This window comes from Lygodium microphyllum, chromosome 20 (assembly GCF_053477565.2).
Source record: "Lygodium microphyllum isolate KBCC chromosome 20, Lygodium_microphyllum_v1.1.10, whole genome shotgun sequence".
Taxonomy (NCBI): domain Eukaryota; kingdom Viridiplantae; phylum Streptophyta; class Polypodiopsida; order Schizaeales; family Lygodiaceae; genus Lygodium; species Lygodium microphyllum.
The window spans coordinates 11,312,546-11,337,177 of NC_141154.1; positions in this window are offsets into that span (position 1 = coordinate 11,312,546).

Genomic DNA, 24,632 nt, shown 5'->3' on the forward strand with positions numbered 1-24,632 from the left:
ACCATGAGGCCCTTGCAGTTTTTAACATTTCTTTTGACATAGATCTTCAATTCATTTCACTTCTTCTTGTCTAGCTTCCTGCACTTGTACTTCACTTTGTTTGCCACTTCAAAGTCTTCATGATTTTTCTACTTCTTCTTCTTATTCTTGTTCTTTTGGTCCTCTTGATCTGCTTCTTCATTGACTTTGCTTGCAATAGTTGCATCAGTCTTTATGTCCATGTCCCCCTCAAGCAAAGGTATCATTGTCTTTGAGGCAGTAGAAATGTCTTCAAAATCTTCAAATAAATTCATCGATTGCTCTTCAAAACAAGTAAATCCATCCATCCCTGCAAGTGGAATAAACAAATCTTCCATGTAGTTGAATTGAGCAACAAGAGTAATGTTACTCTTCATGAGAAGCATCTTCATAAAAGTCTAGATTTTGGTCATTCCCATGATGGAAATCAGCTTCAAATGACTGAGAATAACCAGCAATGAGTTGATCTTTGTATGTGTCAAAAGACACAAGCAATGGCAGTGAAGTATCAAAAGATACTAGTTTGAAATTTTATGTTTGTTGCTTGAGTTTGACTTGATGATCTTAAAAAACTCTTCATAACTTCCCCTCCTTGTTGATTTGATGATTGAATACTTGCTAAAAACTTCAAATTAGAGTGGCCTTGGCTTGATTTAAGTGGTAGGAGAGAGAAAATGAAGAAAACATGAGCCTGAAGGTAAGTGGCCTTGGTTGTCATGTCAAAACAAGGACCAACGAGACTGGTAAATGAGCTCCCACGAGCTCCACAAGTCGAATCTGCTCAAACTACCCCTAAGAGGGTTTGTACTCATTTTTCCCGAGTTGAGAGATCTAAGCCTTCAAAGTAGTCGTTGTCAAAACTATGCCTAGATTTGGGAAAATGCAAATGCCGGGCATGGTGTGCATCAATCTCCTTGATTTTTGTGCCAAAAAGTTGCACCTTGACCTGAAGAACAACTCTCAAGAATAAATCTTGAAGTATGGCTTGGTTGATGAGATATGGCTACTCCAATAGAGGTATGTAGGTGGCAACGACTCTGAAAAGAGGCAATGTTGAAGCTATAGTTGCCCAATCTCAATGATTGAGGTGCCAGGGAGGAGCTCTGGAAGTAGAGAAACACTTCTCCAAAAGGAAATTCAAAGAGATTAGGTATGTGGAGAGAGATATGAAAGCTTCAAGCTGACAGGGTGCTGCTGGCTATGGCTACCATGGAAGCTTTATTGAAGATAGGAATGCAAATGAAGTTGGAGATAGGATCCAGTACTCAAACTAAGCTGTGTAGAGATGGAAAGGAGCTGAGAGGAGTGAAAGGAGAGTTGGGTCATGCTCAACTAAGCTCTGATACCATGTGAAAATACGCGGGATCTAGAGCATGGCTATGACGGCTTGTAAGCATAGACTAAACTCATGATGACATTAACTGAAGACCACAACTATTACACAAGTGAATTAGGTTCCAAGATGGAAGCTTGGACTCATAAACACAATCTTGTGTAGGATTGACGAGTACAAGACTGACGCTAACTGATAAAGAAAAGCATCATCATGTATTCATTCATCTATTAAATACAATGCTTTATAGTTGTTGGATGGGTACAGTTTTCCCTTTTTGTGCATATGGGATTCCTGTAGCCTGTATGTCTTCATCCAAACCGCCTCATACAAAGAGGCTACATTAGGTGTGATTGCTAATATCTCAATGCACTCTATTGATAGTTTCTAGTGTATCAACATGGGAATCATAAATGTCCACGAAGGTGGAAGTAATATTCCTTGAGCTACTAGCTCCTTTCCTCCCCCTTTTACCTCAAGATGAGACCTTTGAGGTTGGGTTGTAAGCACTACTTATTATAAACTACTATATGAAATGAAGGAGAGTGTAAACATCTCATGAAAATTTCAACCATTCATGACATCTATATTAAGGCATACCTTAATGGTAGTTTCTTTAAGCTTTTCATTCCATGAATACCTCTAGCTTTCACTCCCTCAATGAAATTGTCTCTAAAAAGCATACACATGTTCCCTCATGAGTAGAAACAATGAGTAGAAACAATGAGTGGAAACAATGAGCATATATACAAAAATTCCATTTGAAAAGCATATACACATTCTATAGTTTTTAATCCCTTTAGGAGTAGAAACTAATGAAAAATACCATTAAAATATCCATAGAGTAATACATATCATTATGTTAGAGTAAACATAAATACAAGATTGAGATCACCATAAGAAGTCATCAACCAGCCATAAGACACAATAACATAGACCTTATCAACTAGAGTTGCTAGTCTTTTCTTCATTAGTGCATTATAAAGGCCTTCAATTTTGGTATGCTCTTAGAAGGTATTAGTACATTTCCAATGGGTCTATTCCCATTGCAATGTACAAAATCCTGATGGTAGCTTGAGTCATTGTGCATTGACATGACACCCACTTGGACATGACAAAAATATGAGAAGTAGAAAGGGAGTGGAGCATGGGAATGGGTTTTAGAGAGTACTCTTAATTTCTATTAGAATTGTAGGCTTTCAATTGTGCAAAACCAACTTCTCTAATACACATGAATTGGGAACCTTGGTGGTTAGACCACCATCTTGGGTGTTTGATATATCGCTCATTAAACCTAGTGGTATAGGAATGTGTAAGCATTCATCACCTACTTGTGAGCTTTAACCTATCCACTTCTTGGTCAACCTCAACAATGACAATACATTGTCAATATATTGTTTATGTCAAGCCAATGTCATACTCATACATTGAGTAGAAGTTACATTGTATTTGACTACATTTGTTGCTTTGATTAAGTTCATAGCCTTCATTCTCAACAACCTTCATGACTAATAATCTTGTTCACCTTATCAAAAATATTGTTAATACTTCCTAATATATTGGATTTATCAAAGAGACTAGAGGATAATATGTGGAGATTAAGAAAATATCATACATTTATTGATTTGCATCACACCTTGTTTTTCTCATTTATTGACTTGCATAATTCAAATATATATTATCTTCAATCACAACATAGAATATATTGTTCCGTTTTTCTATTTTGACCTCTTTTTTGTTTACATAGAGAGAGAGATAGAGAGAGAGCTCATATTTTGATTTGGATCATCAAGTTTAGGTCAAGCACACCTCTAACAAGATGAAATAGCCGAGTGCTAGCATTATCCTAATTAAGATTTGAGACTCCCCGTAACAACATGATGGTACATGTACAAATTCATTTATTTCTATCTTGTTTGTGCAGCCATTGATCCTACTATTTCACACAATTGTCAATAAGTTTGTCTATCCTCATTCTTTGCACACATGTATGCAATTGTTAACCCTCAAACAAACGAAGCTGGAAAATCTAGAAAAGCTAAAGCAAAAGACAAAGGCCAAAGCAAAGTGAAACGGAAGACAAAGACGCACAAGGAGAAAAGTCCTAAATAAGGGAGAAAGGCGCGCAAGGAAAAGCGCAAGTCAATAATTTTGTAAAAGAGCGCAAGCGCATCATGGTTTAATTCAAGGAGCGTCGGCCTCTCACCCATGCAATTTGTAAATGTAGACGGGCAGTGGAAAGGAGGCTAGGAAGATACAAGGACAATGGGAAAAAGGGCTGGCCATGTAAAAAAGGGAATAAGGGGATGACCGCCCAAAAGGGATTTAGGGTTTTGTATATAAAGTTGAAAAGTGAATGAGAAGCTCATTCTTGTGTGTGGCCAAAAGTGGCTCTCTTCTTCTTCTTCTTCTTCTTTCTTCTTGCTTGCTTGAGCTTGTGCTTGAGAGAGGGAGTGTAAGAGTGTGAGGGAGTGAGTGTGTGAGGGTGAGGGACCGGGGAGGAGAAGCTCTCCATCTTCTCCTCTCTTCTTCTCTTCTCTTGTCTTGCTCGCAGCAATGGAGCTTGGAGCGAGGAGCTTGACGATGGAGCTTGCTTGAAGCTTGCACTTAGATCGTGGAGCTACCAGAGTGCGCAGGAGAGGAGGTAACTCAATCGGCAAGGAGATAAGCTCACTACACCCGTAGATATGGATGGCGCATCGGCTATGTGAGAGGTAGCCATTAGTGCTCAGCTTGGAATGCTTGAAACAATAAGCGGTTCATGGGTCTTGGTAGTTGAGCGAAAGCCCCCACATTTTGGTTCCGTACCAACAGATTCAAGCCTTAAGCACTTGCACGCTTCGAATCAAGCATTGAAGTAGGGTTTTCCCCAAACCGGTGCTTGAGGTAGATAGGTAGGAAGTGAGGGAGTTTGAAGAGGTATTCGATCTCCTTAGCAAGTAGGTTTTTGTTGTTTTGGACTTGGGAAAGCATGATAGAGTAGTGTAGGTATTTTTCTTATAATTTTTTCTTTCATTTAGAAAGGATAGGAGCAAAACCTTGGAGCAAACATTAGGGTTTTCTGTTGCTGCATAACATGCTGAAACAGGGAAATAGGGGCACAAATTTAGGATTCTGGCTGGAAGAGTGTGAGGAACTAACTTCTGAGGTCACAGTAGGCTGGGATGGGGCAATAAGAGGCCCAGGAAACTAGGAAAGACCACATTTGACATCTTGCCTTCTGAGAAGAGAGTCAGCTTGAGAGCCAGGGAGAGAGCAAAGGAGAGAGAGCAGTGGAGAGACTATTGAAGTGAGATCGATTCGAGCGCCGCATCGTGTCCAAGTACGCCAGGCGGTTCCCTCTGTTGCTTTACATCTATTTAGAAGTTACGGCACGTTTCGGTGGAGTAGACGTTGACCTAGGGGCATCGTGTGTAACTTGTGGGCCGTCGGCCATGTTGTCGGACCAGTTTGTTCGAGTCCCAGAATAGAATTGGTTGATCTCTGGAGTTGGATTGTCCAACTCTGAAAATCAGACCTCTCCGAAAACCGTCTGACTCCGAAAATCAGACCACCTTTCCGATCTGATTCCCAGAATCGGACCACCTTTGCCTGTCTAATCGGACACTCAACCATCCAATTTTGAAAATCGGACACTCGGACCCTAGAAATCAGACACAAGGAATCGGACTACTCATAATCGAACACCTGTCAAAATTGGACGTCCGATTCTAAAAATCAGACGTGACCAAAATCGAACCACTGGGCCGATCGGACCAACCAAGATTGGACGTCTGATTCTAATAATCGGACTCCTGAAAATTGGACGTCTGAGAATTGAACAGAAAACTTTCAAAATCGGACAGGTATCTAGAATACAAATGTTGATGCATCTAAACCCCAAAGGCTACGTAGAGCTAAAGGCACATCATAGATCCATCACTGGGCTGAAACTTAGAGCAAGTAGTTCAAAATTTGGCTATAAACGATCCTCCAAACTGCAAATGGTGTTTACCATAACGGCCCTACGGGCCGGGGGGGACTGCCCCTCCCCCCTCCCCCCCCCCCCCCCCCCGGGACCCCCGCAGCAGGGACTCTGCCCCCTCCGCACCTCCCCCAAGTAGGTTGGAGAGAAAACGCATGTCATGACAAGTCCTTTAGATTAGGCCCTAGTGTAGTAATGGCTCTACACAAGCATAGATCTTCACTTACAAAGTAGCAAACAAAAGTCCACACCCAAACAAAGACAAAAAGAGACCCTAGAACCTCAACAGGCCAATCTAGCCATCAAAGGCAAAAGGGCCACACCACAAGAACACAAAGACACTGTGTTCAGACCGTCTCTAGTTAGAGCAAAATGCAATATCAAGCTACAACAGCAAGAATGACTAGATATGACAGTCCTGATGATAGATACTCCTTGAATAGCACTGCATTGATGATCCAAGACATCAATGGAGAATCCACATTTGGTCGCGCAGTTGGGGACTCAAGGGCATTTGTCAGAAGGCTTAAATTTACAAGTCGAGACCCGAAAGAGGAAGACATAGTACCGCCTGCTTATCTTAGGATCAAACTCACTGCAAAGAGAGAGCATACTATTGATGCTCTAATTGATGAAGGAGTAGATTTTAATATCTTGACCTATGAATGATGGACCCTACTAGGCCAACCAAAGCTCACACCAACTAATGCAACTCTTAGCCCTTTTGGGGGACACCCACAAGCACTCATAGGGAAATGCAAAATCCTTGCGAAAATTCAAACTGAAAGCTTGCCTATCCTATTTCATGTTTCTCCAAATAGTGCTAATTATGGGAAGGAAACCCTTCTAGGAAGACCCTTCAAAAGGGCGACCAAGTGTGAGGCTGACTATGTAGCCCAGAGGATACATCTAACACTACCGAGTGTGAGGATAGTCACAACCTTTAGCAAGGGTGACCTCATCGAACCTCGAGGGAAAGGCAAGGAAGGTGCTGACATAACAGTCAAGGCCACTAATGAGACCAAGGACTTGTTGGAAGAGTTGATACAAAACAACAAGAACCAGTGAGTGAGGCCATGCCTGAAACAAGAAGGTTAAGAGACAATGCCAAGGACGGGCTTTGGACATACAAATATCGTAGAAGACCCCAAAAGAAGCCCAAGCCTTATAGACGGAGGCATCGATGGAGACCCCCTGCTAAACCACCTCTATCAGCTGAAGGCCAAATTGCTTTAAAAGCAATGAAGCACAGGAGGAAATCTAAGAGAAACTCCAGGTCTCGAGGCAAGAAACCAAACATGAGTGTTCGAAAGAAAGAGCCTCAGCCTAGCATGCTTAATAAGCAGATGTCATATGTAACCCTTGGGCGTGCACAAAGACCACTAGTGCTCAAGGAGCTTTTGACTTCCCAAGAGGATGATGAGCACCAGAGGCACAATGCTGCTCGTGAGAAGGATGATTGCTCAACAAAGAAAATGGCACAATCGTCTAATAGCCTTGAGCAAATCATTCAGCTAGTGCCACGTCCACCTAAGAGTCCTAGATCTCCTACACCCTCTTTTCCCAAACAGACACAGGAAGCACAACAACAGTCATCAAGGGCGGCTACTCAATCCCTATATCTATCTCCATCTAAGCTTCCAAATGTCCAAGAGGTGAGGCAAACTAGTGCTAAAGGACAAACTGCCCTAAAGCTTAATTCATGTGTTTATAGTTCATAGTCCAACGTTTCCCTAAAACTCCTTAGAGGGAGATCCCAAAGTACTTAGGCATAACGCCTCATCACACACATATAGGAGGCACTCCACCGACTAATACTTGGAGCCCCACTACAGCTCTCCTACATCATAGGGATTGGCCCTTTGGTGCGCTGCTAAACATATAGCACAAACAAACACAAACTCCTCTCTTTTATATTTCTCATATTTCCAGGAGATATACTATGTGTCCTCACTTAGCAGTCCCTTAGGAAACCGACCCTCTACCCTACAACATGGGATAACCTCACACTCTCAATCGTGGGTCAAAGTCCTAAGAAAACAATTGCTATACAGTCCAGGAGCTTTTTCGTTGATACCATGAACCATGCATAGTGCATAATGTGAATGGTTTAGTGCACAAACAAAAGAAAATCAGCATTGTGTATCGTGCAAAACCATTCTTTCCATGATTTCCATACTAGTGTTTATATAATGAAACGAGGAGAAACACCGAGCCTTACGCTCATGTTGCCTTTTCCTTTATTTTAAAACAATGTCCTATAGCCATGATGCAAAACATAAATCAGATTTAAGATTGTACTTTGACGCTCAAACTCCCCTCTCACCCTACCGTTTAATGTTTTGCAATCGTTGATAGGTGTAAGAGTCGTTTTATGTGTATTTCTTTGTAGAGAAAGCAATAAATACATACAAAAACATAGAAATGAGGGTAAACCGAGGCTAACCTCGTGCTCTACCTTCATTATACATTTCACAAATACTTATGTGATTTTTTGGAATTTTCCTTTTATCGTTTCCTAATTTTCTCCCATTTAAACCCCATTTTTCACCATTTTTGGTATTTTTCCTCTATTATTTTCAATAAAAAATGACTAGAAATTGAGATTGGTTGTGGGCTATGACCCTTAGGTTCTTTGACAGCAAAATTTCAGGTTTTATTGATGTTATATCTCATGTTTCCCCTTGATTTTGCAAAAAATCCCTATTTTGCCTCTTAAACGCGTGTTTTACGGGTTTTATACCATTAATTTCAGTCATAACACTTATGATTTTCTGATTTTTTGACCATAAACTGATCAAACTCATGGAAAACAACAACATAACGCATAATCAGCCCATGGGAATAATATTTCATCACCTACATAGCATAAAAGCTAATTTTTTCTTTATAAAAATTGAATTACCGCTTAGGCTCTGTGTCTCGGGATCTCGGTTTTGCTATGGGACTACGTGTCAGCCCTCATTCAATGTCCAGCATCTTTAAAATTAGCACTCTTCATGTCTTCATCCACCGGGAAGCAATCTGGTCTCATCCAGACAAGCTTTCCTCCATCATTCTTCATTGTCGGCGATAGACTCAGCATCCAGAGGGGATTCATTGCCAATGATCACTTGGGTGGGTTGCATTGAGGCTGAAGATTGAAGATCAACATTTGGAGCACATTTTTTGGGCGCAGATATGGCGCCATCTTCTCCACGCTTTCATGCTTCTTCTCTCTCCACGTTTTGTTAGTTGCATAAAATGTTACATGTCCCCCCCCCCCCCCAAAGGTCATGACCACTTGACCAAAGTTTAGTCCACCTTTTCAAATCTTGCTCATTTCTTAGCTCCTTCCCCGTCCAGACTCCAAATTGAGCTCTGAAAAATCCTCGGCATCCGGCTTGACATCGCGCATTGGCCAGTAACTCCTGACAACCCACACGGCAGTCTAAAAAATTATCAAAAATTAACAAGTGTCGCTCGGGCGCCTTTAAAGCACTTTGACGCTTAAAATCGCCGCCGCCTTCGACATTGAATATTTTTCCCTTGATATTCTTAATTTTTGGCTAGTTTTAATCACTTCTCGGCATCAAAACTCCACTCTCATTGGCGACCACGGGATAGGGCGACTCAGCCCGTCGAATCCCACAATAGATCTACACAAAACAACCAAAGGAAGCATTAAGGTGATACAAAATAGATACATATTAAAACACACAGCACAGTGCTCACCCTACCCCCTAAGAAAACCGAGGCATGACATCCACAAGGAGTAGGCCTAGCAGAATCTGATAGAAGGTTCGAAGCAAGTCACTAACCAACTGCTCCAACACGGCCAAACTAAAAAGAACTATCAAAGAGGTTGCCCTAAGTGGTGGTCTGAACAACCTACCTAACTAAGGACAACACAACCAGGAGTTCCTACTAGGCAAGGACTCCTATAGCCTCAAGAAGTATTTTCTTTCAGCACACTTCTTCTTTTAGGATTTTATTTTTCCATACTCGGGCATGTAAAAAGGAGGGAGCTGAGCGTAGTGACCCAAGGAGAACAAGGCATCGGCCTCAGGTCCTGTCTCGGTACCCAAGAACCTACCAAGCCCTCACAAGGCAACACTTAATCCTTTTTTGACGCTCACTTTTATTTTCGCTCCAACCTTCCTTAACTTTCTTCTTTTCTAGCAAGAAGCCACCCCTAGGAAGACAAGGCATCGGCCCCAGGTCTGGGCCCCAGGTCTGACTCATCCCCAGGAACCTACCAGGCCTTCGCAAGGCGATGATCAACTACTTATAAATTTTCCTTTCTTTTCTTTTCTATTTTTATAGGGGGTTAGAACCCCTTTTTACACACCTTTGTATTAATTTATTGTCTTTTTAGATATTCAGGGTTTTTTTTCATCATCATTATTTTCTGCTTCGGCAGGCTTCTCTAACTGCCTCACAACTAACAAGAACTCCTAAAACGGCTGCCTAACAGGCTAGCAGAACAGGGTCACTAGGACTTCCGTCTAAAACAGGTCTTTCAATGCTTGACAATGTCTTTACAGGAGGCAACGACCACTCAGACCTCCCTCAAACATACTGAACTGAAACCTCAGGACTTCATGTCTTGGATGCCGGTCCCCAATAAGAAAAGAAAAATCCCTTACAAGCACACAAACATATATAACATAACAACCACAGTACTCACAAAGGAAGGATATCACCTGGATAGGGCCATGAGAAGCGTCCACGCAACAAAAGGCTCCTTCCACGCTCTTCTTCCGAACCTGTCTAGCACAAAACTCAAACGAGAAACAATTAACCGCACCTGCACTAAACAGACAACTGGCCCTCTTGGCCTAATGAAATAAAACACTTCACCACAAAAAAGGATCTGCCCTCTTGGCCTAACGAAATAAAGTAATAACACCTCGCAACACTGGCCCTCGTGGCCTAACGAAATCAAACAGAATAGCACCTACACATCCCTCCCTGAAAGAAGCCAGATATACAATAATAGGCTCCTTTCCAAGGAGAAAACCACAGGGCTCGTAGCCATAAACTAAATGCATAAGGTTATGGCCCATCCCTCCTGCATATATAGCAAGAGGCGTACGCATAACATGTTGTCTAATTAACCTATGGGTCCTAGATAATAATAGTAGATTGGTCTCAGCTACTCTTTGCATCACCCATATCAACCATTGTCTGCCATATATTGCATGCTCTAATAACATTCCCCACAAGCGACCGGGTCCTGTTGCATCATTGATCACAATATCCAAACTAGGACCACAATTAAAGAAAAGGTCTTCTTCATAAGCAAGATTTGCCAATGAATCCACAAACTAATTCCAATAACGTGGAATCAGTTGAAAAGACACTCGCTAAAACTCCTCAAGTAGGGTCATAGCAGTTCGATGATACATACAGAGAATGGGATTCCGCACTGTGTATGTCCCATCTAACTGATTCAGGATCAATTGGGAATCCCCTTTTACTAACAACCGACGAATACCACCTTGTTTGGCAATATGCAGTCCCATAATCAAGGCTTTATACCCCGCCATATTGTTAGTGAATCCTACCCCGAGATAAGCAGCTAACTACATTGTAACTCTACCTTGGGGATCTCGGATTACTACTCCAACGCTTCCTTTTTTATTAGGGCCCCTGGACGCTCCGTAAAAATATAATGTATACATCCACAATGGGTTTACACAGCTGGCCATCATGAACCCCTCTACTCGTAATTATGGTAATCAAAGTTTAGCATGTTGAGAGGATGAACTGACGGCTCCATCCCACCTTCTTCATTGAACTCAACAGAGATACTCGTCAACAGTCGTAAGCAGTGATGGCAGAAGACTTTGATCTCCCACACAAAGGTTCTGTCTTCTTGCTCAATCACTTTGTATCCTTTGCTCTTCCAGATAAGTTTCCCCTGATGGTATCTCTGTTCCAGATATGGGTGCTCCAAATAAGGGATTAATCGACCCATCAACCAACTTTTAAGCTCTTTTTCAGGTCTCAAATCATCCCCAGCATGGACCTGCAATGCATTTCTCTATATTAGCATACTTAGAAATAATAAGGTTTAATCTTATTAAGATTAACCTTATTTTTAAACTCTACTCCCTATAGATCAGCTAATAGAGTCGTAGACCTATTTTTCCCTAACCTGACAATCTTGTAGGGGCCATCCCATTTAGGTTCCAGCTTCCCTGGAAATAACTCCCTATGCGCATCATAATAGAGAACTAATTGTCCTTTTTTAAAGGTATATTTCTTTGCTCGAAGGTCATGCAACCACTTCATCCGACGTTTAGCCACCTCCTGATGTAATAAGCTCTGCAACTTCAACTCATCCAGGTGGGCTAAGGTCGTGAAACGCTCAAAAAGGGAATCCTTATCTCCCCAAGAATGGTTAATTGCAAACCGTATGGTTGGCAACTCAATCGCAAGGGGTAACACACACTCTTTCCCATAAACCAATTTAAATGGAGTATGGCCGGTAGCTCACTTGAACGTGGTATTATACGCCCATACTGCCACATACAGCTTCCTGTCCCAGTCTCGTTTCTTCTCAGAGACTATCTTAGACAAGATCCCCACAAGCTACTTATTAGTACTTTCGACTTATCCGTTTGCTTGCGGATTATAAGGGGTCGTTTTATTGTGCTTGATTTGCCAAGCTTCTGTCAAGCTTTTGATCACTTTATTCAAAAAATGGGTTCCATGGTCCGACACTAATTCTCTCGGGGGACCAAAACGGCAGATAATCTGCTCTAAAAGGAAACTTGCAGTCTCTTTTGCATTGTCCTGCCTCGTCACCCGCGCTTTTGACCATTTTGTAAAATAATCAGTGGCTACTATAATATATCTCTTCTGGGTAGTAGACGACAGATTAATAGGACCCACAAAATCAATGTCCCACTTCTCAAATGGAAGGATAGCCATGATAGGTGTAAGTGGACGTTCCTATACTGTCTACTATCATGCCTTTGATAGGTATCACATTTCTTAACATACTTAAAAGAATCTTGAAAGATAGACGGCCACCAATATCCAGCTCTTAAAGCTTTCTGCGCCGTCAACCGTCCCGCGAAGTGCCCTCCACATGCAGAGTCATGGCACTCTTCTAAGATAAAAGGAACCTCGTCAGGCATCACACATCGGCGATAGATATCATCAACACCCTACTGATATAGTGTCCTTGCGATCAAGGAAAACTTCAATGCCTGTTGTTTGATTTTCCTCTTTTCTGACTTTGATAAACTAGCTCCCGTCTCTCCTGTTGATAGATAGTGTGTAATAGCAGCATAGCAAGATGGAATAGAAGCTGTATCAATTTTAAACATTTTCTCAATATCACTTCCTTCAGCCAAAATCTCTTTCGGCCCCCTGAAATCCACAAGGCATTCCACAATACCCTGCAACCTCTATGGCTTACTCTTAATCTCATAATCGAACTCCTGCAAAGTGATTAACCACTTTGCCAAACGATCAGGCGGCTGCGGCTTGTTCATAAGCAATCTAAGCCCTTTCGCCTTCGTATAGAACACTACCTTTTCATAGAGGATGTAATGCCTGAATTTCTTAGTCCCAAAGACCATCGCCAGACACAACTTCTCCATGTAGGTATAATTGATCTCGAAACGCCCAATTTTCGACTAGAAAAAGCTATCGAATGATACCACTTTTCCTCCCAGATTTGGGCTAAACAGCAGCTAATACTATGCATGTTGGCTGCTGAAAATATATAGAACACCTCACCTCTTTTAGGTGCTTTTAAAATGGGTGCTTTTACTAGCTCCTGCTTCACATCCTCGAAAGCTACCTTACAAGGGTCGCTTCACTCAAATGAACATCTAAAGGATAATAGATTCATTAATGGCAACGTTCTTTCTGCCAAGGCATTTATAAACCTCCGATAGTACCCTATCGATGACAGAAAGCTATGAACTTCTTTCGGAATGCGCGGTGGACTCATAGCGACTATGACCTTGATCTTTTCAGGGTCAGTTTTGCTATCCCTACTGAACTGACCACATGGCCCAACAATAGCCCATAAGGTACTCCAAAGACACACTTACGTGGGTTAAGAGCGATACAAAATTGTCTGCAACGCTCGAAGCACTTTCTTAAAAGAATCAACATCCTTTCCCTTACAGTGGCTGCCCCCAGGTCATCAATAAATACTTTCAACTCATCTGGGGAGATGTCACCAAAGGTCTTGTCTGTTGTTCGTTGCCATGATCCAGGTGCATTGCAAAAACCAAAGGCCATCACATGGTACGCAAAAGTACCAAAGACAGTAATAAAAGTTGTTTTCAACTTGTGCATCTGGTTGTATCCTGCAAAGCAATCCATGAACGAATATATCTCCCTACCTGCTAATTGATCCAAAATCTGGTCAATAAATGGAACGGGTAGTAATCTTTAACCGTTTGCTTATTCAGCTCTCTAAAATCCACACATAATCAGACCTGGTTGTTTTTCTTCTTCCTGATAATGACGGGTGAACACCATTCTGTGTGTTGTATAGGAAAGATTAAACCGGCTTTCCTTAACTTCTGTAACTCTTCAAACAACCCATCCCTCAATTCAAAAGGCATATGCCTTACCTTCTGACGCACAGGATGACTGCCTTCTTTTACAGGAATAGTATGAACAGCCAAGCTTGGAGGAATGCCTCTTAGCTCATCATAACTCCAAGCAAAGATATCGCGGAATTCTTGAATCAAGGACACATGGTCCTCCCTTTCTGCTGAACTGAGCATGGAACCTAATTTAATTGGCCGCAAATCATTCGGCGTGCCAAGGTCCAACTCAATCACATCCGCATCTCTTATCCTATCTTGCGGCTCTATCGGCTCATTTAGAGTTATATGATAGATATCTTCTGTATTGGACCCCTCTTTAGATTCGTTACTAGATGATGTCTCACTACCAAATGGATCGTCTGTTGTCTCTAATTCAGTAGAAGATAAAGGAGCTCTCTTACTTTGAGGAGACTCAAGATAAGCATCAACTATTACTCGATTAGCACCTCTACCTAGAACCGCTCAACCGGCGGGTATATCAACTTGATAGTCTGTTCGTAAGATCCAAGGCCTACCTAGCAAAACCCGATAGCTAGGGTGTCCTGTAAATCTTATCACGCTAAAGTCCAAGAAACATTCTACACTCGCAACTGTAACATGGACCTTAGTAACACAACCTTCTGGTTGTCTTAGACTATCATCAGCCATTCTCAGAAGAGTGGAGCTGTCTTTTTGGATACCTAGACCTTGCCTCTCCATCAATTCTGAACTCATGATATTGACTGAGGATCTAGTGTCTACAATGGCATGTTCCACTAATATTCCATCTACATAAGCTGGAACCCTAGGGTAGTTCTTTTCAGCATGGTCAAACCAATCTTCCCCTACTCGTGCTATGCCCAGAGATTCCACAATATACCCGATACGCAGGATCTTCTTAAATTCCTTACGTACTCATGGAGATAATTTGATCAATTGCAAGAGGTTCACATCTGGTTTAACTTCGCAAAGAGAACTTGCTAAATCAAAGTCATGATAAGTAGCCAAAGCTCTCTTTTCTCGCCAAACCATCCTCTCTTTTGGTCTTTGGACCAGTTTGAGTGCTTCTTTCTTAGCTCTTTCCTTCTTTCTTGGCACTTCTTCATCCTTCTTAGGGTCACCTTTTCTATCAACCGGCCTTAGGGATCCCCCTTCTATGCTAGAATTCTGGACTTGCGTCCCCTTATCCCCTTGTTTAGGGTTTGCCTCAACCGGTTTTATATTATCTTTGTCAACCTCTTTAGCCTTTTGGCCTCTTGTCACAGCTCTTAAGTTAGAGGTTTCAGCATCATTGACTCGTACAGCCTCAATAAGGCTGACTCCGTTGCCTTGTGGAAACTCTTCTATAGTTGTTTTTCCCCTCTGCAATATTTGCCTAGGTGCATCATTCTGCTGCAAGTTATTTCCTTATGCTCTATGATTCACTGGACCTGGTTGTTTACTCCCTTGTTGGAGAGAACTAATCTTACTCCAGCAGGTAGCAGCAGATGGCCCGACTTCCCACAAATGTCACATTTCACATTTGGATAGTTTCTAGGGAAGTGTTGTCCACCACACCATTTACAACTGAATCTAGAGGGTCCACCCTCTTCAGGGCGTCGACTCCCTATCAGATTTTGTTGCTTCTTCAAGAAATTAACGTCGACAGCTATTTTTTGATATTGTTCGAAAATCATATCAGTATAATGCTTCATCATGTCCTTAACTTCGCCAAGGACATTAGATGCACTCAACTCGTAGCCTCAATCATCAACTCGTCATTTCATTGGCCTAACAATCTGATTTGGCATTGGCTGTTGACCTACAGGAACAATGTTAGAATTCGAAACTTGGCCTCCAACATTTGATGGAGCCAACTGACTTGCCATGGGCATAGTCACACTGGGAGGAGTTGGCAGCAAAGGTACATTCAAAACCATACTCCCTCTCCCAATAGGGTTAGTCATAGGCATCCCTTGACTTCCATTCGTCAATGATGGATTGCCGCTAGGTACTAAACCCCCATTAACATTCATTTGAGAGGAGTAGGTCGTTTGTAATCATGCTTCTACTCCCTGTGCCCATGTAATAGCGGTGTCTATATCTGCTAAGGCCACACTGCTCAATTGTACTTGGATATTAAAGTCCAACCCATGCAAAAAGTATTGCAATTGGGTAGCCGACGGAATGGAAATGTAAGTTTGCAACTTACGGAATACTTCTTTCTCTTGGCATATGCTTTTACATTCTCATGAGGATCTTGACGTGTTACATTCAAGACCCGCAACCAATACTGGCCATCTCTTTCAAGGGCATATTCCGCTCGGAAAGCTGCATAGAATTGATCAATGGTGGTTATGGTTCCAGACTCTATGCTGTGATATCAGGGCAGCCAACGGAATGGAAATGTAAGTTTGCAACTTACGGAATACTTCTTTAAACTTCTTAGCATATGCTTTTACATTCTCATGAGGATCTTGACGTGTTACATTCAAGACCCGCAACCAATACTGGCCACCTCTTTCAATGGCATATTCCGCTCGGAAAGCTGCATAGAATTTATCAATGGTGGTTATGGTTCCATACTCTATTCTGTGATACCATATCGCAGCCCTTCCTTTTAACGTCATATTAAAGAATATCGTAAGATGTCCCTCATCTTGGATGCGATAATTGAACATCAATCTTTGAAATTCACAAATGTGAAATTCTGCATCCTCTTCCACTAACCCATTAAAAATGGGCAAGGGAACTCCTAAGGCTGGTAAATCCGGCGTCCCTGCAAGAATCGCAATAGGATGTGCCATGGTGACAATCGGATTAGCAATAGGAGCTTGAACGGGTGAATTCACCCCCCCACTTGAAGTGGGTAGACTTGGTATAGGAGAGGAAGATCTTACACTTCCTCCTGCACCTAATGGAAAAGGCGGAGCAGTTGGTTAACTAAGACCACTGCTTCATATACGTACTGGGCTACTCCTTTGGGGAGAATAACGGCTTACAATCTCTAACCGCCGTCTAGCCCTCTCAGCACGTTCTGCTTTCTAAATTTCGGCTTGACGGTCCTTGTCAGAGGACATAAACCAACTTTCTTTTGGTCCCTAGAAACCCTAGATCCGAAAACCACCACTTATAAGTGGCTCCCGGCAGATGCACCACTGATGGGACCTAAAATGGGCTAGCACTGGCTATAGCACTAGCCGGACCTCATACTCATGACACACAAACACCCTCATAGCCTCGCGGACCAACAGCGTCAATCTAGTGCTAAAGAACAAACTGCCCTAAAGCTTAATTCATGCGTTTATAGTTCATATTCCAACGTTTCCCTAAAACTCCTCAGAGGGAGATCCCAAAGTACTTAGGCATAATGCCTTGTCACACACATATAGGAGGCACTCCACCGACTAATAGTCAGAGCCCCACTACAGCTCTCCTACATCGTAGGGATTGGCCCTTTGATGCGCTGCTAAACATATAACACAAACAAACACAAACTCCTCTCTTTTATATTTCTCGTATTTCCAGGAGATATACCATGTGTCCTCACTTAGCAGTCCCTTAGGAAACCGACCCTCTATCCTACAGCACAGGATAACCTCACACTCTCAATCGTGGGTCAAAGTCCAAAGAAAACAATTGCTATGCAGTCCAGGAGCTTTTCCGTTGATACCATGAACCATGCATAGTGCATAATGTGAATGGTTTAGTGCACAAACAAAAGAAAATCAGCATTGTGTATCATGCAAAACCATTCTTTCCATGATTTCCATACTAGCGTTTATATAATGAAACGAGGAGAAACACCGAACCTTACGCTCATGCTGCCTTTTCCTTTATTTTAAAACAATGTCCTATAGCCACGATGCAACACATAAATCAGATTTAAGATTGTACTTTGACGCTCAAACTCCCCTCTCACCCTACCGTTTAATGTTTTGCAATCGTTGATAGGTGTAAGAGTCGTTTTATGTGTATTTCTTTGTAGAGAAAGCAATAAATACGGACAAAAACATAGAAATGAGGGTAAACCAAGGCTAACCTTGTGCTCTACCTTCATTATGCATTGCACAAACACTTATGTGATTTTCTCAAAATTTCTTTTTATCGTTTCCTAATTTTCTCCCATTTAAAACCCATTTTTTATCATTTTTTATATTTTTCCTCTATTATTTTCAATAAAAAATGACTAGAAATTGAGATTGGTTGTGGGCTGTGGCCCTTAGGTTCTTTGACAGCAAAATTTCACGTTATATCTCATGTTTTCCCTTGATTTTGCAAAAAACCCCCATTTTGCCTCTTAAACGCGTGTTTTACGGGTTTTATACCATTAATTTCAGTCATAACACTTATGATTTTCTGATTTTCTGACCATAAACTGATCAAACTCATGGCAAACAACAACATAATGCATAATCAGCCCATGGGAACAATATTTCATCACCCACATAGCATATAAACTAATTTTTTCTTTATGAAAATTGAATTACCGCTTAGGCTTTGTGTCTCAAGATCTCGGTTTTGCTATGGGACTACGTGTCAGCCCTCATTCAATGTCCAGCATCTTCAAAATCAACACTCTTCATGTCTTCATCCACCGAGAAGCAATCCGGTCTCATCCGGACAAGCTTTCCTCCATCATTCTTCATTGTCTTCTTCCACACAAGAACAGCCCCTTAAGGGAGAGAGAGGGAGGAGAGAGAAAGACTAGAATCAGATATTTCTATCCAAGCCACCATTTGACGTGCGAAGGGCGGCGATAGACTCAGCATCCAGAGGGGATTCACTGCCAATGATCACTTGGGTGGATTGCATTGAGGCTGAAGATTGAATATCAACATTTAGAGCGCATTTTTCGAGCACATATATGGCGCCATCTACTCCATGCTTTCATGCTTCTTCTCTCTCCACGTTTTGTTAGTTTCATAAAATGTTGCATGTCCCCCCCCAAAGGTCATGACCACTTGACCAAAGTTTGGTCCACCTTTTCAAATCTTGCCCATTTCTTGGCTCCTTCCCCATCCGGACTCCGAATTGAGCTCTGAAAAATCCTAGGCATCCGGCTTGACATCCCGCATTGGCCAGCAACTCCTGAAAACCCGCACAGCAATCTGAAAAATTATCAAAAATTAGCAAGTGTCGCTCGGGCGCCTTTAAAGCACTTTGATGCTTAAAATCGTCCTAGGTCGAGCCGCCGCGTTCGACGTTGAATATTTTTCCCTTGATATTCGTAATTTTTGGCTATTTTTAAGCACTTATCAGCATCAAAACTCCACTCTCAAAGATCTAGACTCTCCAAAAAGAGAGGCAGTTGTACCCCCACAACCTAGCGAGGCTATTCAGCCAACCACGGCTATGTCCCATAAGGACACACTAGAGAAAGAAAATGTTGAGGCCCAACCAAGCACATCAATGGTTGACCTGGTCTAGGGTCTTGAGTCGTTGAGAGATACACCTTCACTGACCAAGAAAAAGAGGAAAAAACAACGAAAACAATAGCAGCTACAGATGGTTGTGGACCCCAAGAACATCAAGACCAAGAGCGTTGGAGAGATGAGGAGTAAAGCATCGAGACCATCCACCAATGAACCCATCGATGTCTCTCCTAGTAGCAGCAAAATCTCATACGCATCCATGTGCTCTAAAAAATCAAAGCAGCCGCTACCATCAGTGGTTGCTTGCAACACTCAATCCATCGACAATAGAACCCGCATTGACCAATCAAGAGTGGATACAACACTGTCACAATAGGGTGACAAATTTATACTGGTCACATCCAAGGAGAACCATAACGTAATAACAAAGCCTCAAGAGAAACATGGAAACCCCAAGAGCATAAGAAATCCAAGCATTGGCCAAGCCCCCAGCTATGCTAAAGCCCAGGCAAACTCCTAGAACCTTGCGTGAGATGGCAACCGACCAAGCCCTCGTTGAACATAGAAGTGTCACAAAATGCTTAACCGAGTTGGATGCTAAGCTCAAAGTGTTCACACGTGTCTATGTCCTGGCAGATATGGGCGCCTTGAAGAATACTTGCCATTTTCCTTAACCTGGGAAAAGCGAGAACATCTTGACGAGCACTATAACAGGCTCCTATATGAACACATGCGACTCATGTCTGACAAGGAAGTCGATGAACTACGCTTAACTATCACATTCAATAATGTGCTCTGCCAACCAAATCTTTTAGAGATAGAGTAACTAAAATGACTATCAGAGGGTCGAAGTCAATTTGAACAATGTTTATGTGAAAATCGTTTTGCAATGATGTGCTCTGCCAACCAAATCTCTTAGAGATAGAGCAACTAAAGCGACTATTAGAGGGTCAAAGTCAATTTGAACAACGTTGGTGTGAAAACCGCGTTGTAATGGCCGAACTATGAGCCCAGATCATGATAGTCTCAGAGGAGCGATTGGCCAAATGGCGGTCTCAAAGAGACCCAACCTATGTGGCACCAACTTCCTTTCGAGTGTGCTGACTGCCATTTGGGGTACAAACTTAGCTAAAACTAGCCAAGAGAACTCTCCATCTGATAAGGTTCTCACTGAGGAGGAGTTACATGTTGCCAGTAGACTCGGACAAGGTTCCATGCTACTCGATGTTGCAAAATATCTATCGGTATTGAACCTGCCACAAGTACTGGATGCATGTGCCACACTCCAGTACAATTCGGAGTTCTACAATTAGCTTTTATCCTCGTGAAGTGACATGGATTCGTAAATATGTACATAAATAAACAACGAATTTTGTGACCCTGTATAGACAATATCAACACACACAAGCAATGATAGTCAAGTGCAGGGAGAAGAGTTGGGTTTGACAGGCTAAGCTCCTCAGGTCCTCCTCTCACCACACATTTAGAAGTTGTGTGACCATTCCCGCCTCCAAGGGGAGGGCATGCAATCCTCATTACCAACATAGGAAGCCTTGACTGACATCTCTTATGGTGTAAACTGTTGAGATATCGAGCTCCACTCGTGATATGCCAGGGTGACCGTTATGCATTTATGTCACCGACTTGTCAGTTTGCAGATGCAGTTGGTACATCGCCCATGAATAATAGCTAGATGACAGCTATCCTTATCTACTCTAGTTCGTGGCTCAGTTAGTATGCCACCTTAGTTAGTTGAGTTTGGTTTGAGACCCATATATAGGGTTCTTCTATTTCTATGTACTTGAGTTCTTTTGGCTTACACAACTAAGAAGAGGAAAACAGTTTTCAGCCTCCACCTTTGTGTGTATTCCCCCATTGTGCAAGCGAGAAAGCTACAAGTGAGACTCCTTCTTTCTCTCCCACAATCTTGACATGGTATCAGAGCCTTGTTCGTGGTAAGGAGCTTAAGAAAGCAAGCCAAGTTCATGGTGTTCTGGTAAGAGGACCAGTGTTGCTTTCATTTTTCTGTTTTGGGAGCAAGTCTCTGCAGGTAGCACAGCTGGAAAGTGCAAGAGTGCATTGTCTCAGGTTGAGACGCCCTTCGCGGTGATGCAAGAGGGTAGTATATGCTACAGGAAAGGCTTTAGCCCTAGGTGACCCTGTTTTTTTTATCTGAGGCCATTTCAAGTCCTGTTTTGGAGGCGAAAGTTTTCTGCACACACTTAGGAAAAGGCCCAGTTTTATGCTGTGCGACCACTGTTCTACAGGTCGGTGAAAAGTTACTGTAGAAATTGCATCGTATGCCTGTGCGCAGAGACATTGGAGTTACAGAATCATACTTGTTGCCTGTTGATGCAAAATCGTCACTAGGAAGTGACTATGTGGTCAAATACCACTTTCGTCAGTTTTGCAGATTTGCCCTTGTGAGGCAGAAGCTGTGTTCTTTGCAGTCACAAAATTTTTTTGCAGTGTTCTATAATGGCATTTGATTCTCTTTCGCAGATTGTCACTGAAAATCTTGACAAGAACAACTTCCAAGCATGGAAGTTTAGAATGACGAATTTCCTTATGGAAAAAGGATATTGGGAATTTGTTGCAGGAAATGAAGAAGAACCAGTTCTTCCTGATGTTCCCAATCAACAGCAAATGCAAGCATTTAAAGCATGGCATGAGAGAGCCAGGAAAGTTATGTACTGGCTGTCTATCAGCATTTCAGACTCTATGATTGTGCATATTCAAGATGCAAGTACGCCAAAGGATGCATGGGATACTTTGTCAAAAATGTATAGCACAAATACGCAAGCCAGGAAAATGCAACTCAAGCAAGAGTTGCATAATGTGCAAAGAGAAAATATGAGCATCAATGACTACCACATGAAGGTGAAGAAGATTACAGATGCACTTGCTTCCATTGGGTCGCCAGTGGAAGATGATGATTTAGTTTCTGTGACCTTGAATGGTCTAGGAAAGGATTATGCACAGTTTCGAACATCCATTTCCATCCGTGAAATATTTCCTGATTTTGAGGAGTTGATTGCTCTTCTAATTTCTGAGGAGCATAGAAATGGTGGTGCATCTTCTTTAGGAGGAACTTCAAAAGAAGCTGTCTTCTACTCAAATGCTGGAAGAGGTAGAGGCAGAGGTAGAGGAGGCCGATTTGGAGGCCGTGGTAGAAATCAAAATATACAGCAAACTCAAGAAAACCAGTCCTGTGGAGGAGGACGTGATAACTCTAGAGGCAGAGGGAGCCAAAGAGGTCGTGGTGGATGGCAAAGAGGCCAAAATGCAAACAGCAATGTTGAATGCTACTATTGTGGTAAAATGGGTCATATGGCTAAGGAATGCTATAAAAAGCAGAATGACATCATGAATGGAAAATTGCAACAAGAGAATTATGCATCTTCTAGTAGACAAGGTGATGACATAAATGAGCATTTGTTTATGGTGTAGCACATGACCAATTCTGTGACAAGTGCAGAAGAAAGAAATGATGTGTGGTATGTTGACTCAGGTGCATCAAACCACATGACAGGTCATGCAGAATGGATGCAGGATGCAAGGAAAATGGAAAAACCAGGATTTGTGGAGACTGGTGATGATACTGCACATCCTATTGTGCAGATTGGAAAAATTCCTTTGTCTATGCAGGATGGGAAAAAGAAATACCTCTCAGATGTATTTCATGTCCCGAATATCACCAAGAACCTAGTTTCTGTTGGTCAAATGGTTGAGCAGGGCTTGCAGGTCAGATTTAACTCTCATGGATGCTTTGTTGAGGATATGAAAAATAAAGGTCACTTGATAGCAAAAGGAAAGAAGAAGGGTAGAATGTTTACGTTGGATGCAGACATGTCTGAATTGAGTGCAGCAATGTTTGCACATGGGACCGGTGTAGTTGCAGATATTGATATCTGGCATAAACGCATTGGTCATGTTAATGTACAGTGACTTAAATCAATGTAGGCCCAAAATATTGTTGCAGGATTGCCTAAATTCAAGGTTGCAGAAATGCATAAGGTATGTGAAGCCTGTCAATTCGGAAAACATGCAAGGAAACCATTTCCTAGACATGTTCAAGAGAGTAAGAAGCCATTGGAATTAATCCACTCTGATGTGTGGACTACTAAAGCTGCATCTCTTGGAGGCTGTCATTATTTTGTCACTTTTATTGATGACTATAACAAAAAAGTTTGGGTGTATTTTATGAAAAAGAAAAGTGAAGTTTTTGGGCATTTCAAAACTCTTAAAGCTATGGTTGAAAAAGAAACAGGCCTGCAAATAAAATGCCTAAGGTCAGATGGAGGGGGAGAGTACCTCTCAAATGAGTTTGCAAGGTTCTTGCAGGAGCATGGCATAAAGTAGCAATATTCATGTAGTCATACCCCACAACAAAATGAAATTGCAGAAAGAAAAAATAGGCATATTGGAGAGGTATCTCGTGCCATGCTCAATGAAAAAGACTTGCTATATTTTTATTGGGCTGAGGCAGTTGCTACAGCAGTCTACATAATGAACAGAACTTCCACTGTAGCAATACATGGGATGACTCCAGAGGAGAGGTATACTTGTAGGAAACCAGATATTTCTCATTTGAAGATTTTTGGTTGCATTACCTATGTTCATGTGCCAGATGAGTTGAGATCCAAGTTGGATCCAAAAGCTGAGAAGTGCATCTTTATTGATTACTCTCTACAATAGAAAGGATATAGATGCTATAACCCTTCTACTTGTAAGTTTACAGTGAGCAGAGATGTTTATGATGAGATGAGTAGCTGGTATAAACCAGTAAATGTGATTGTTGATGTAGATGCACAAAATGGTAATGCTGCATAGAATTCACAGCAGCAGTCACAAAATATTAGTGGACCTGGAACGTCCTCTAGCAGTGGTTCACATTCTTCGCCATGGATAGGCAAATTGAGATCAGGAGAATCTTCTCAAAGCAATGCAGATAGTGATATTCAGGTATCACGAAAAGGAAAAGAGAAGGTAGATCAGCCCATGTTTGATGTGAACGCAAGTCACTCTTATGTGGATGGTGAATCTAGTGGCTCAGAACAGAGCATTGATGATGAGTTGGGTATTCCTTCTATTGTTACACCTGGAGTAAGGAAGACCAGGGATGTTTTGAGAGCACATGGGAGTGAACCTACTTTGCGCAGGTCTACCAGAGCTAGGTATCCTGTGGATAGGCTGAAATATGATGGATTTACAGCCATTCACTATGCCTATATGGTCAAAGTGATACATGAACCAGAACCCACTTCTTTTGAGCAAGCCATGGAAAAAGAAAAATGGGAGAAAGACATGGATGAAGAAATGGATGCCTTGGAAGCAAATGCTACATGGAAATTGGTACCTTTGCCTAAAGGTAAGAATGCAATTGGCTGTAAGTGGGTTTATAAGGTGAAGCACAA